Here is a 13,495-nt window from a genome sequence, read left to right as displayed (position 1 = left end):
AGTCTTGTAATATATATATATATATATATATATATATATATATATATATATATATATATATATACACACACACACACACATACATACATCTCCTGAAATGAAAAATAATTTAACGAAAGGAAAATATTTTGCCTTAATTATCATTTCCCAGTATTAATTTTATGTCTTGGCCTGTGCACTTTATATATATGGAACTAATACTGATTTTAATTTTAATGATAAAAATACATTTGATAATTGTGAGAAGACAGTAGATATACAATCTAGGACAGAAACAGATAAGTCAAATAAAATAATTTCTTTTGATTCAATTATTTCCTTATTTGAAGAAACATATTGTGGATGCTTAGAATTATGACAATGAGTGGCCTATAAATATGGTCTTATGTACATGCAAGTAATAAAGAAATATCGTATGATGTTAAATGTTTTATTAATTTTGTTTATTTCACACAGAAACATTAAAGACTACAACATCTGAATACGAAATGAATTTGAAATCATGCAATGAAAAAGATTTCAAATATAACTAAGACAGACATTGCCATTTTTTTTCATTTCTTTCCTTAATACTTATTACAGGCCTTTTAACATGTGAAACAAGTCTTTATTTAAATGCAAAAACTCAAGCACCAAAAATGCAACTTCTTAGTATATAAATTTTAATTATAGTTACAACGAAATTAATGGTGTTTACAAATCACAATATAACACATACACTCGTCAGCGGCTGTCCAGGTGTGTAAATTCTTGAAAAACATTTGGGACACAATGGGGGTCAATGGAGGTGGGAGACTGGTAAAAAGTTTTTGAAAAGCAGGACATCTTTTATGTACAGCATCTTATCTACCTGAAAACATTATTAAAGTATATACTGAATAAAATGGTAGCAAATTAAGAAGAATGCAGTACAACTTGTCATTCATTTAAATCACTGTTGTAGACCTAAAGGACAGACATGATAGGCATTTGTAGGCTGGGAAAAAGCCTTTCAGTGTCCAGGGAAGCCATATAATGGTGGCTTTCACAAAAAGCAAATTCTAAATATTTCTAATGGTAAAATTGGAGTACAGCTTCTGCATTTATTGCGTATACATTTTTTAAAGCTTAATTCCTCAATTATTCATTTGCAAACACTCGGTGTAACTTTCACTACATCACTGTGTAGAGATTTAAAGTCTATAAAGCAATTAAAAGCCAAATACTGTATACTTACTGAAAAGAAAATTTACACTTACAAGGAATGTACCTCAATAATTTTCATCTGTACCCACATATTTTGTTTGCAGAGGTACATTGTACCATTATTTAAAAAGTTCAGGTGAAACACTTAACATATATACTGTACTCTTACACTAAAGAACTGTACAATTTGCAATTGCAAATGACTTGCAGTCACAATTAGAAAATCTCAATGACAATGTTTGGACTGAATACAGAAAATATATACATTTCAAAACATGTTAAACTAGGTAAGTTACCAAAAAAGAAAAATGTTTCTGGGAAATTCATCAGACTAAATTTTCACCACAAAACATTGGTCATATGGATGTCATTTTTCTAGAAAATCAATAAATGAAATTTATGGTATCCAAAAGTGGTTTATTGTTGCAAAGGCAACAGTCTATCATGCATGTACATATTGTTCACTTTGTTACTTGACAGGAGGAACACATCCACTACCCACTGTTTCGTGCTCATAGGCAACTACTTTCTACCCATATAGCCACCAACATATTTTATGTGAATACTCTTTGGACAACAATTCATTGCCCATGGTTTGATGCCTGCTCATGTTTCATATATTTATGAACATATATACATATTTAGTGCTTTAAGCCAATTACTGACACAAGTACAAGATATAAAGCATGCACACATGATAATCTAATTATTTAAATAGTGGAGCCCCCCCCCCGATTCATTCAATTTTAGCTCATTCACTATATGTTCCATATTTTTAAGCTTTGCTTTTAGGGCTGTTCCATTTGAACATACATAGTACCCAGGGAAGGCAGTTTAAAAAAAATATATGTACACCACTCCCTTGATAACTCGCGCACATCGGGGTCTAGAAACATCGACCACACTAATTTTTATGTTGATTTGGATACATTCTAGTTTTATTGTTTGATCCAAATTAGACGTTTTTTATATACAAAAGATCGACTCTTTTCGAGAAACAGTGTCAATCGAACGATAGATATATAGATTTGAATGCGATAGAAGTAAAACGGAAAACAAAAAAACAAGGGTTAATCAGTACTAACATATTTAATTGGTCTTCAAATTTAAAACAACGTAAATTAGAACAAGTTAATACTTGCCGTTTGTGCCACACTTGACAAATATCAATTCTCTTTTTGAAAAAATCAGTTAATTTTTTTTGTGTGTGTTACTCCTTGGTTTCTCTGCCGCCGAGCAAAATCCCTCAGATTTCTCAACTGCATGAGCTTTACATAGTCAACATTTTGGGTCTCCAGCCACCTTATGGCAATATCAAAAGATTTGATTGCTTCCTATGCAGAGGGGTGGGGGGTGCAACATCTGCGTCTGCATCACTTTCAACACTTGTGTTACTCCAGTTAGAATCGTCTTCTGCTGCAAATTTGTTCGTTATAGAATTAATTATAGTTTCATCTGACATGTATTCAGCTGTGGGGCAATCATTGTCAGCACAAATCCACTCCTCCATATCATCAAGAGAAACGCCCATCTCAGGACCATGAGTCTGTATGAATTTCTCCCAAACATCCTCGGCATTAATGACATCAGTTTCACTGAAACATTCGAAGTCACTATCATCATTGTTGTCTCTGTTACTGTTTTGCTTTATGTCAAAGGCAGCTCCAAGACCATTAATCCAGCACCCCAGGTCTCTTGTAATCGATTTTTTTTTTAATGCAACAAACACTTCCCCAAATTGTTGATCAAAACAAAGCCGGCATGTACATGTAATTAGGTTCTCACAGAAGTACTCACGGGTTTCGATGTGACGGTCGATTGACTCTTTTCATGTTTTCAATGAACAGAATATGTTGTGATTATAATGTTTACACTGAAACAGAATTAAAGGATTAGAATGTGACTTTCACACAGGAAGACGTTTAATTGGTGTTTATTTCATTCTCTGTTGCCACCTGTTAGCATTTACCAGAAGTTTTCATTGATCGCTATTTCACCAGACTGTTCATTTACAGTATACTGACAACTACTTATCATAAAAACTTACATAATATATGATATCTTTAAACAGAGGTCTCGCTAGGATTTTAAAACTGGGTCTTTCTGCCTCTGAATTCAATCACTAGATATCAGTACATTTTCTCACTTGGCCACCAGTCAAAGCCTTTGAACTAGCCGCCTAGCTGTTGCATCATGTTCTTTTTTTTTTTTAATGTACTCTTATAAAATGGCAACAGTACATCAAAGAGTCTTTCAGTCACTGAATTCTGTCATTGTAAATATCAGCACAGTTAACTGATCAACACATTTTCCCACAAAGCAGGTGGCTGAAAAAGGACCGGCAAATCTTTGAATTTTCCCGTGCACCTATTACATGTGTACGGAGGACTCCCGCCTCAGTGATTTTCTGCATCCCAGATCAAAAATTGGCGTCGAAATACGGGTAATTAAGCGTTTTCGAGATCTCTGAAATTAATTCTTCTTTAGAACTTGCAAATTTCAAAATATGGATTATATTTTTACGGGCATTAATCACTATTTTCGATGATAAAACGAGCAATGTATCAAGGTTTAATTTATCAATTCTTATCGTAATTTTTTTATGTTCAGCATATTTTAAAGATATTTTAAATACATTTTCTTTGAAAAAAATCGGGAGCCAAGATGGACACCGCGTTATAAGCAGGAACGCGAGTTATCCGGGCGCGAGTTATCAAGGGAGCGGTGTACATTGATTTCACAGATTTCTTATTTAAATGATAAGAAAATTCTATACTGCATCAATGGGTGAGTATCCCACTTTGAAAGTGCCATCCTGGGTCCTGTGTATGATTTAATGGAATAGCAATTAATCTGGCTGCCATCATTTAAGTTTAATCAGCAATCAGAAGCAATCTGTAATATGCTTTTTAAACTTCCCTTACATTTTTTACCAAGCTGAAATAATAAGCAACATTTTAACCATTACTCAATAACACAATCGTGTAAAATATAAATGGAGCAGATGCCTTTGCTAAACAAGAAAGGTAAACAATAATGAAAAGTGGAGCTCTATTAATTGCTCTTGCAACAGATCAAACTTTTAACAAGAGTAACATCAGAAAGTGTGGTCAGAAATGTACATCCCTTTCAGTATTACTGTATACTGAGTTAGCAATACAAATAAAATGTTTACTAATGATTCGTGATTCTTGATAATTTGTGCTGTTGAAGACTGACGAATTCTGCTTGTGCTTGATAGATGTGGCAGAGGTTGCATTCTCTGTGTAAATCTGCAATCTGTAGCAGGTACATGGATTTCAGTACAGCATAACCTTGTTCTTCTCAATCATGAGAATGACATTCATCACTGGTTCTAAAAGATAAACCTACAATATTTAATGACAAATAATGCACTTAGCAGCCAGAAGGAATCATTAATCCATAAGCAACTTTCACTGTATTACTTGCAATATTTCCAAGACAGAAGAATACATTTTCAAAGAATCCGTGAACTTGAAAGTTTTAGCACATGTTTATCCTCTAGGGTCTGTATTTGGAGGGTTTTTTATACCTAGGGGTAATTTTACAATTAATACTAAGGACAACATACATATGTCACAAACAGTTTCACCTCCTACAAAGAAAAGGAGAGTTATATACGATAGTGACACAGATCTCTAATTACCCATGAATAATCTAAAGCAAGATGTTACTCTTCGTTACAGCTTGTACTAAGTATAACTACAGTAGAGCTGAGTAGCCAGTATTTTTAATTATTTACAATATAACTTTTCAAAATTGAAACTGATGAAAATTAAAGTTTCTTGTAATAAATATTAATTATTTATTGTCAATTTCATATAACATCCATATATTAAATGTGATAATACCTGATTACTATGTGACGTTTTATGTTATTTTTCTTTGCTCATGCTAATAACCTGTGTAATTGGGATGCAATGGTCACACCACAGCCTTCATTAACATATTTGCATTAATGAGCAACATGTAAACATTTGCACATGAACTATATTACACTAGTGAAGAGTTCTTTTTACTTATATTGGGTGAGATAAATAATATACGTTGGGGTTTGGACTCCCCAATGTAATCCCTTGACTGCGATTTACTTGTCTTGGTTAAAACCATAACATAGATTTTATATGTATTTCCCAGAAAGGAGGAATGGACAGGTGAAAATAATGTGAACGAAGTAAGAATTATTTTATTTAGCAAACATAAAATGAATTTCTTTTTTTCTGAATTTCTATGAAGGAATGAATCAATTTAAAAGATTTTTTTTCCAAATCATTCCAGAATAGTTTTCCTTTTAAAAATATCATAATATTTAAAAAAAAAAGTTATGGCAATTAACATTTCAAATGATGTTGTTGTTGTTGTTGAAGGTTTAACGCCATTTTTCAGCACACGATAGGCTATACATGGCGGCCACTATTAATGGTGGAGGAAGAACCCAGGAAAACCCCGGAAAGAACCACCAACCCATGAGAAGCTACTAGCAAGCTTTCTCACATATCCACATTAGCCGAATCCGAGACTCAAACCCATGCAGACAGAGGTGAGATGGCAGTGTTCCGTAACGAAGAGCGCTTTAGACCACTCGGCCACTTGGGACCCCTACTTCAGATGAAATGTTACTGTTAGGAATTGTTATGATAATAGATTTTAGTGTGGATCTCATCAAGAAAAGGAAAAACATTTTTTTCTGCAGTATAATTGCAGCAACTTTTTTTCTTCACTTTTGGAAACATTTCGGTGAAATCTGCAACAGTTATAGAGCTTAGTGAACTGCATCAAAGTGTGTTGAAAAATCAATTTTATGCTGCCAAATAATAATATAAAGATCATGAAATAAATATATCACTTTAAATGACTAGCAAACAATTCATACAGTGACAATATTATCACTATTTGTATGTAAGAGCATGGAAGCATTATGGCAGTTTCAATACATTTAGCATTGCAACTCAATCAACAGTTTGTTATTCATAAATACTTATATCTACCATATTTACCGTATATGGTGAGACACCATAAATTAATTCTGAATGTACATTTTTGTGCACTGTATGTTCTGGGACATATAGTTTCTTTTCCACTCTTAAGTTGTGGGCACTTTTTAAATCATTTGAAAATTACATGTCAGAAAATGAACTCCAACTTAAATTTTTATTTAAAAAAATATAAAACTGTACTTTTGTTAATCCACTGCAGCATCATCTCAATAACCCAACCCTTCTCCTGCACATATATGATCCATTCTTTCAGTGCATGAATATCTTTTTAGTTTTGTCATATGGTGAAAATGTATTGTTGGACGCAACACATCTCCTTAAGCAGAAACTGCATGGACTAAAGTCATTTTATTTAAGATCTGCACCAGTCATGCTAATTCTTACACTTTCAACCACCATCTTATTGACAGTCCATCCAGGAATGAGATCAAACCACACTGGAATTTCATCCATGTTAATCATCATATTGTCTGCACAATCATCTCTCTTCTGGCCTTCATGAATTCATCAAATGATTTTATTTTCTCCAAATCATCTAGGTGACCCTGGATCATCAATGTCCATGCATGAAATGCTATATTTTGTCACTTTAAAAATTGTTTCATTATTTCAATTTATTTCCAAAATTCCTGTGAAAACTAGCCAAATAGAAGCAAAGTAGTTTTCCTACGTGGGCCGACTTTGTGTGTGTGTGTGTATATATATATATCTAAAAGAATCCAAAGTCAGCTTGCTTTGAAAAAAATAACCTTTGTATTGATATCCTTTAAATAATAATCGGCTTAAAAGTATCCAAAGTCGGCTTCCAAGGTCAGATTACTTTGCAATAAAAATATAACCTTTGTCATCAATATCCTGCTGGCAAAATGACAAATAATGATTTTTATTTGCAAGATACTGTCATATAACTGAACTGAATATATTTTGAATTTGATTTGATTTGATTTTTTTAATACGTAGCTTTAACAATTTTTCAGTCATCGCTACGATGTCTGCAATGTGGCAGTTTATAGTGATGTCTAGCACTTGGGCATCATGCCGCAGACATGTAGCATGATGTCCCACCCAATCACATTATCCTGACACCAGGCCAACCAGTCCTAACACTAACCTCTTAATGCTAAGCGCCAAGCGAGGCAGGAACTGGATATAATACAATCTTGGTTATTTTGCACATAACACTGTGTCATGTGTGAATGGCACATACCTTGAAGCAATCATTCAACTTTTTCACTCTTGTCTGTGACTTTGTTGGATCCAGTTTTCAATCAGATAAGACACTGAAACCTCAGAGTACAACCAAACATGATTTGTTTCCCTATGTTCATGTCAGTAAACATTGTGTCTTGTGTTAATATGATGTAAGTGAAACATGCTACAGTATAGATGTCTATGCTGCATATATGGAGTTTGTGGATACATTTTCTTTAATGCTCATGATGGAAAAAAGAGAGGAATAAGTGATAACAATACAATGTTAATTGATAACAATACAATGTTAATTTCTTTCATTTTATTATCAATTAAGCATTTTGTTTATCAATTTTAATGCAACATGGGGGTACAAATTAAACACAAATTTATTTCATATTTTTAAGTCTTGGAACATATGACATAGGTGTAAAAAAGTTTCACCCTAAGATCTAGTACATGAAAAAATAATTATTTTATTGTGTCCAATATATACAGTTATTATTAAAAGGCAAGTAGCACTCATTTATAGTAATATTAATAGACAATGAAGCCTTTGCAATAACAATAATGTGTAAGTTCAAAATAGATCATCCATTTATAAGAACCACAACAATTTTCTCTCTAAAATGCTGCGAAATGTAGTAGATTGTTCATATGTTAGTTTAATTATTTGATTATATAATACAGAGACAAAAGTATCTCACAAATATATACCTTAAAATGAAGCAACATTGAACACTGATAAACTGAACTAATTTTTTTTCAGCAGCTTAAACTATAAAAATTGATGTTAAAAAAGTAAACTAAGTCAAAGTGCTGTCAACAATGCTCATTACATTGCCATTGAGACCAATGATGTCTCTAACTTGCATAATCTAAATTCAGATCAAAACTTGCTTTAACTGCATTCAAATACATGAAATTGGAGTGTTATCCATACAATTGAACCGGAATGATTGCAGTGAAAATGTGTAGTATCCAGTGTGCTCAAGAAACAAAAATCTTAACATCCAAATCAACATTCGTCGGGGGCCCCGAATGGCCGAGTGGTCTAAAGCACTCTCCATTACGGATCACTGCCATCTCACCTCTGTCTGCGTGGGTTCGAGTCTCGGATTCGGCCAATGTGGGTATGTGAGAAAGTTTGTCAGTAGCTTCTCGAGGGTTGGTGGTTCTTTCCGGGTTCTTCCTCCACCATTAATACTGGCCACCATGTATAGCCTATCATGTGCTGAAAAATGGCGTTAAGCCCAACAACAACAACGTCAACAACATTCGTCATTCTGATTAACTTACCCAAAAAATCTATTGTAATCTGGTAACGCAGCATTTCCCTTTACTTTTGATGATGTAATCCTTCTGGAATTGCCCACTGCCTTTATTGGATCACTGAACAAATGAAAGAAAAAGAAACATTTTGCATTAGATGTCTGAACACCTTGTATACCACTGATGGAAACAAAAAGGAATCAAAACATACCCATCTTACATAATTTATTTCACCAACATAAAGCAGAGGTCACATTTAATTGCATAAAGAGGTACCAAGTCTATTTGTAACTATCAGAAAATCTAGGTGATTAATATTTACATCTGAGTTAACATTAAGTCAGTACTCAGAACTTAGTCCCTACCTTTGTTAACATATACCCTTCTCCTGCTGGCTCAACAGTGTAATCATATTGTTTGTTTACTGACTGGTGTGTGTGTGTGTGTGTGTGTGTGTGTGTGTGTGTGTGATTTGGATTTTTAACGTAGCTTTAACAATTTTTCAGTCATATCACTACAATGTCTGCAGTGTGGCAGTTTAAAGTGATGTCTAGCACTGGGGCATCATGACGCAGACATGTAGCATGATGTCCCACCCAGTCACATTATCCTGACACCAGGCCTACCAGTCCTAACACTAACCTCCTAATGCTGAGCGCCAAGCAAGGCAGCTGTTAGTACCATTTTTGCAAGTCTTTGGTATGACTCGGCCGGGGATCGAAAACACGACCTCCTGCATCCGAGGCGGACGCTCTAACACTAGGCCACCGGAGCGGTTTGTTTATTGACTGGAAGGCATTTTAGTTACTCTTTGTAACAGTGTCCCTTTAGTACAGTTGTCTAAGTTAGAAGCTGTGCACAGTCCGTGATAAAGCATCTTTTTGAATCAAAACTGTGTTGCTACATGAAGTTTTATCACAATTCTTTGTGCTTTAATTTCATCTGGGACTTATTACAATATTGTCTATTTCTAAGCTTTCTGGACATAGGACAAAAGAGTTCTTTGTCTCTGGTAGAATTAACACATTATATATTTTCTTGACTAGCAATTGTAAGATTATTTGTTAGATGGTAATATTTTGGGATACATCATACAAAATTGTTTTTCAGTTTGGCCAGTGCCTGTGAACTCTCTCTCAGCAGCAGAGAGGGTGAACAGACCATAGAATTCCGACAAAACAAATAAAACAAACAAATAAAATCATCTCGTAGAAAGGTCAAGATTTTTACAAATAAACTTTTCCTTGAGATGTTTTATTTCTGTAATGGACGATTGTACTAATAAAACCTCAGTTCGAAATAGTAGCTGAAAAAATAAAGTACTCTACGTGTTTATTTATTTCTTGTTTATTTTTTTGACGACCAACGTTGGTAGGCACCCTCTCTGCTGCTCCCCTTCTGCTGATATTAATTAAATCATTATGTTATAATAAAATGATACATCCAGAATCTCATACTGCAAGAACAGCACGAGAACGATTAGAAGCAATTAAAATATTTCTTCCTGTCAAAGACTCATTTAGAAAAAATCTGCAAGCGCAGCAAGAAGCACAAGTTGAGTATGGAGAAGAAACTAAAAAACTATTTAAACCCGTCACTGCAGCTACTGAGAAAGTTACAACTGTCATCAAAGAAGATCTTCTTCCGGTATCAGAAAAAATAGCAAGAAGAACTAAACAGGCAAAGAAGATTTTACGAGACCTTCCAACTGACATAGCTGCAGCTCAACCTCCACCTGTTGGTGAGGAAATACTTGAAGGTATTGGAGAACTTCGTACTGAAGTCGCCGATGTGAGAAAAAAACTTGCATCTAAATCCAAATCAGCAGGAGAAAGCTTAAAATTAATTGCAAGATTTAACGAAGGAGTTGTTGAGGAAATTAGAAAAACTGAAAGAGAGAAATTACCTAAGATGATATTAGATAATATATCTGATAAATCTAATTTTTTAAAACCCTTTTATGGAAAAACAAATGATGATGATTTCATTAAATGGATATATCGCGTATATTACAATAAAAAACAAGCTAGAGGTCAAGAATTTAAAAGATTTAATGAAGAAGTAAATAGACTTAGAGGGAGACGGGAACAACTAGGACAAGGAGAGTCCTCCCAGTATCAGCTTCCTCCACCTCTGCAACAAATAGAACAACAGCAATCTTCTTCGCCGCAGCAAAGGTTGAAGTCGGAAATTAAAAGGGCTAAAGAGTCACTTAAATCACCCCAGCGGAAACTTCCTTCACCTTTACGTAAAATTTCTGCACCGGATATAACATTTGCACCGATAGATTCACCACATGGATTTCGAGAAGGTGACTCACCCCCGGTCACCACTGAAGTACTTACTCCGGTAATGCAACCACCAGTATTTAAAACACCTCAAGATGAACCTAAAACAGGATCTGGTTTATGTCCTGATAATATCATCAATGACGTGTCACGGTTAGAAGTTCTCATAGGAGGAAAACGAGCTGGAAATAATTCACCAGAAATAACCAATGAAGCAGCTGATATTTGTCGGCGACTATTTCAAGGTGGTATCATGGATATCGGCGTTTACCGAGAACTTATTGATGAGCTCGTTGATGATTAGTCACCGCGATTAGATAAATGGTAAATAAAATAAGATGATTGTGCATGATAATCATCGCAAACCCGCACAGGTCAGAGCGGTAAACTCACGATTACCAATCTATAGTGTTATTTACGGAAATGGACTTGGTGATGTTATTCAGGGATTATTTACAAGGATAGCTCCAAAAGTAGCACCTGTTGCAAAACAATTATCGATGAAGGCTATTGATATTGTTCGTGATAAAGCTCCTGGTGCAATTGTCAATGTTGCTGGTAAGGTGTTCTCGGCGATCAAGGAAAGACTAGCACGATTATTGCGACGAAAACAACAAAAACCGGTGAAACTGGCAAGTACTGAGGTGATGCCCGCAGACGTAAGTAAAATAATAAATCAAGCTGCAAATCAAAAACTAGCGGCGATATCTGAAGAAGCAGAAAAAAATATAACAGCAAATTTAATAGCAGGAAGCGGTCTTCGTCGACGATGATCATCATTTGAAAAATGGTAACTATAATAAAAATGTTCAGGCGCGAATCAGACCCAGCATTTGATATGGAGGCACCTGTCTTTAAGTATGAATCTATACGTGATTATCAATTTTATTCCTATGACGCAAGACTACCAAATCAGCGAGGGAGAATCGAATTACAGGTTCATGATACAAGTAGATATTTCTTGCCCGCTGAGGCGTTTATTGAAGTAGAAGGTAGACTTGTAACGGATGTTGTAGCTAATACGCCATATGCTGCTAATTTGCGTGTTGGTTTTGTCAACAACGGGATTATGGCATTATTTAGTGGCGCCACATACATGATTGATGGAAAAAATATTGAATCAATTCAGAATGATGTCGACGTTGCTACAACAATAATTGGTCTGGCGAGATATTCTGACGACTTTACAAGATCAGCTGGTCCAACAATGATGTTTGCCAAGGATATCACCGACAACGCCAACCATAATCAGTATATCAAGTTACTTGCACCACAAAATATTTCTGATGCTAATCAGGCAGAAGCTGCCAACCCCGATCATGAAACTAGACCAACAGGTGATTTTGAAATCATAAAAGATATTGCCCCGACTTACAACCTGGGATTTGCAACACGCCGAGCAATGCTGTCGGGAGATAATAGATATTTTTCGTGTGCAATTCCATTATCTCACATCTTTGGATTTTGCAGAAATGTTAGAAAGGTCATCTTTGGAGCTAAACACACAATTGTGCTCGTAAGAAAAGGTGATGATAATGATGCAATCTGGCGAGGTGCTGGTGTTGTTGCTGCTGGTAAAGTAAATATATCAAAACTTTCATTGTGGATGCCAGTAATAACTCCATCTATTACTGAGGAACAAAAATTACTATCTTTTATGGATCAAGGCGGTAAATCATTGCTATCATGGTTAACAGTAACCACAGATGCTGTTCAAAGCAATATTAATGGTTTATTTACATGGCATATAGCATCACAACAGGGTGTTTCTGCACCACGACATATTTTTATTGCACTGCAAAATATTGACCGGATAAATGATCAACAACTTTCACATATGATATTTGATAACCTTGGAGTTAATGAAGTTTCCTTACGGATAATGGACATCAAGAACCAACAGAAAATATACAACTAAATTTTGATCAAAATCATGTAGCGCGCGCATATCATCGTTTAATGTCATTCATGGGACGTGATCAAAATATAGATACCGGTTTGCAAATATCACAATTAAATTTTACAGGTCTATATCCGATTTATTATTTTTCACTAGAACATCTTGATTTATCCAAACAATCTGTTGTTGATATACACTTTCGAGCTCATGTTACTAACCCACCAGGTGCTGGTGCCTTTTACAGAGCGATCGCGGTCATACTTAGTGACAAAGCCATGTTACTTGAAGGTGGTAGTGGTCGAATGAGAGTTGTTGATGCACCGGTGGAAAATCTTTAATTATTCAGAAAAAATATTATTTATATAAAAAATGTCATACAGTCATGTTAATGTTACTCTGACTCCCGGTCAGGTCAAAAAGCTTCAATCAAAAACCGCCAACAAATGCGGAACTAAAATATCACTAAAACGAGATCATATTAGTGGTGGTCCAAACAAATTATCGTTGACAAATAATCAGATTAAACATTTCAAAAAAGCCCTCGAATCAAAAACTGGAGTTCAATTCCATCTCTCCCTGAGCGCCATCAAAGACATGTTTAAAACCGGTGGTATATTCCCACTTATCGCGGCCATTCCGGC

General features: G+C 34.9%; 1 long non-coding RNA gene across 2 annotated transcripts in view; it reads right to left on the bottom strand.

The window, feature by feature from the left end:
• Positions 1-416: 416 nt before the first annotated feature.
• LOC149772832 (uncharacterized) overlaps positions 417-13,495 on the bottom strand; it is a 49,754-nt gene continuing 36,675 nt past the window's right edge. For both annotated transcript variants that reach the window (XR_016417583.1, XR_016417582.1), the window contains 2 exons: positions 8,694-8,786; positions 417-4,540 (listed from right to left, as the gene is read on the bottom strand). This is a non-coding gene — a long non-coding RNA (uncharacterized LOC149772832). The remainder of the gene's footprint in view (positions 4,541-8,693; positions 8,787-13,495) is intronic.

Source organism: Sinohyriopsis cumingii, unplaced genomic scaffold (genome assembly GCF_028554795.1).
Source record: "Sinohyriopsis cumingii isolate HCF-2022 unplaced genomic scaffold, ASM2855479v2 utg001110l, whole genome shotgun sequence".
Classification (NCBI taxonomy): domain Eukaryota; kingdom Metazoa; phylum Mollusca; class Bivalvia; order Unionida; family Unionidae; genus Sinohyriopsis; species Sinohyriopsis cumingii.
This window is presented reverse-complemented; position numbering and strand designations above follow the sequence as displayed.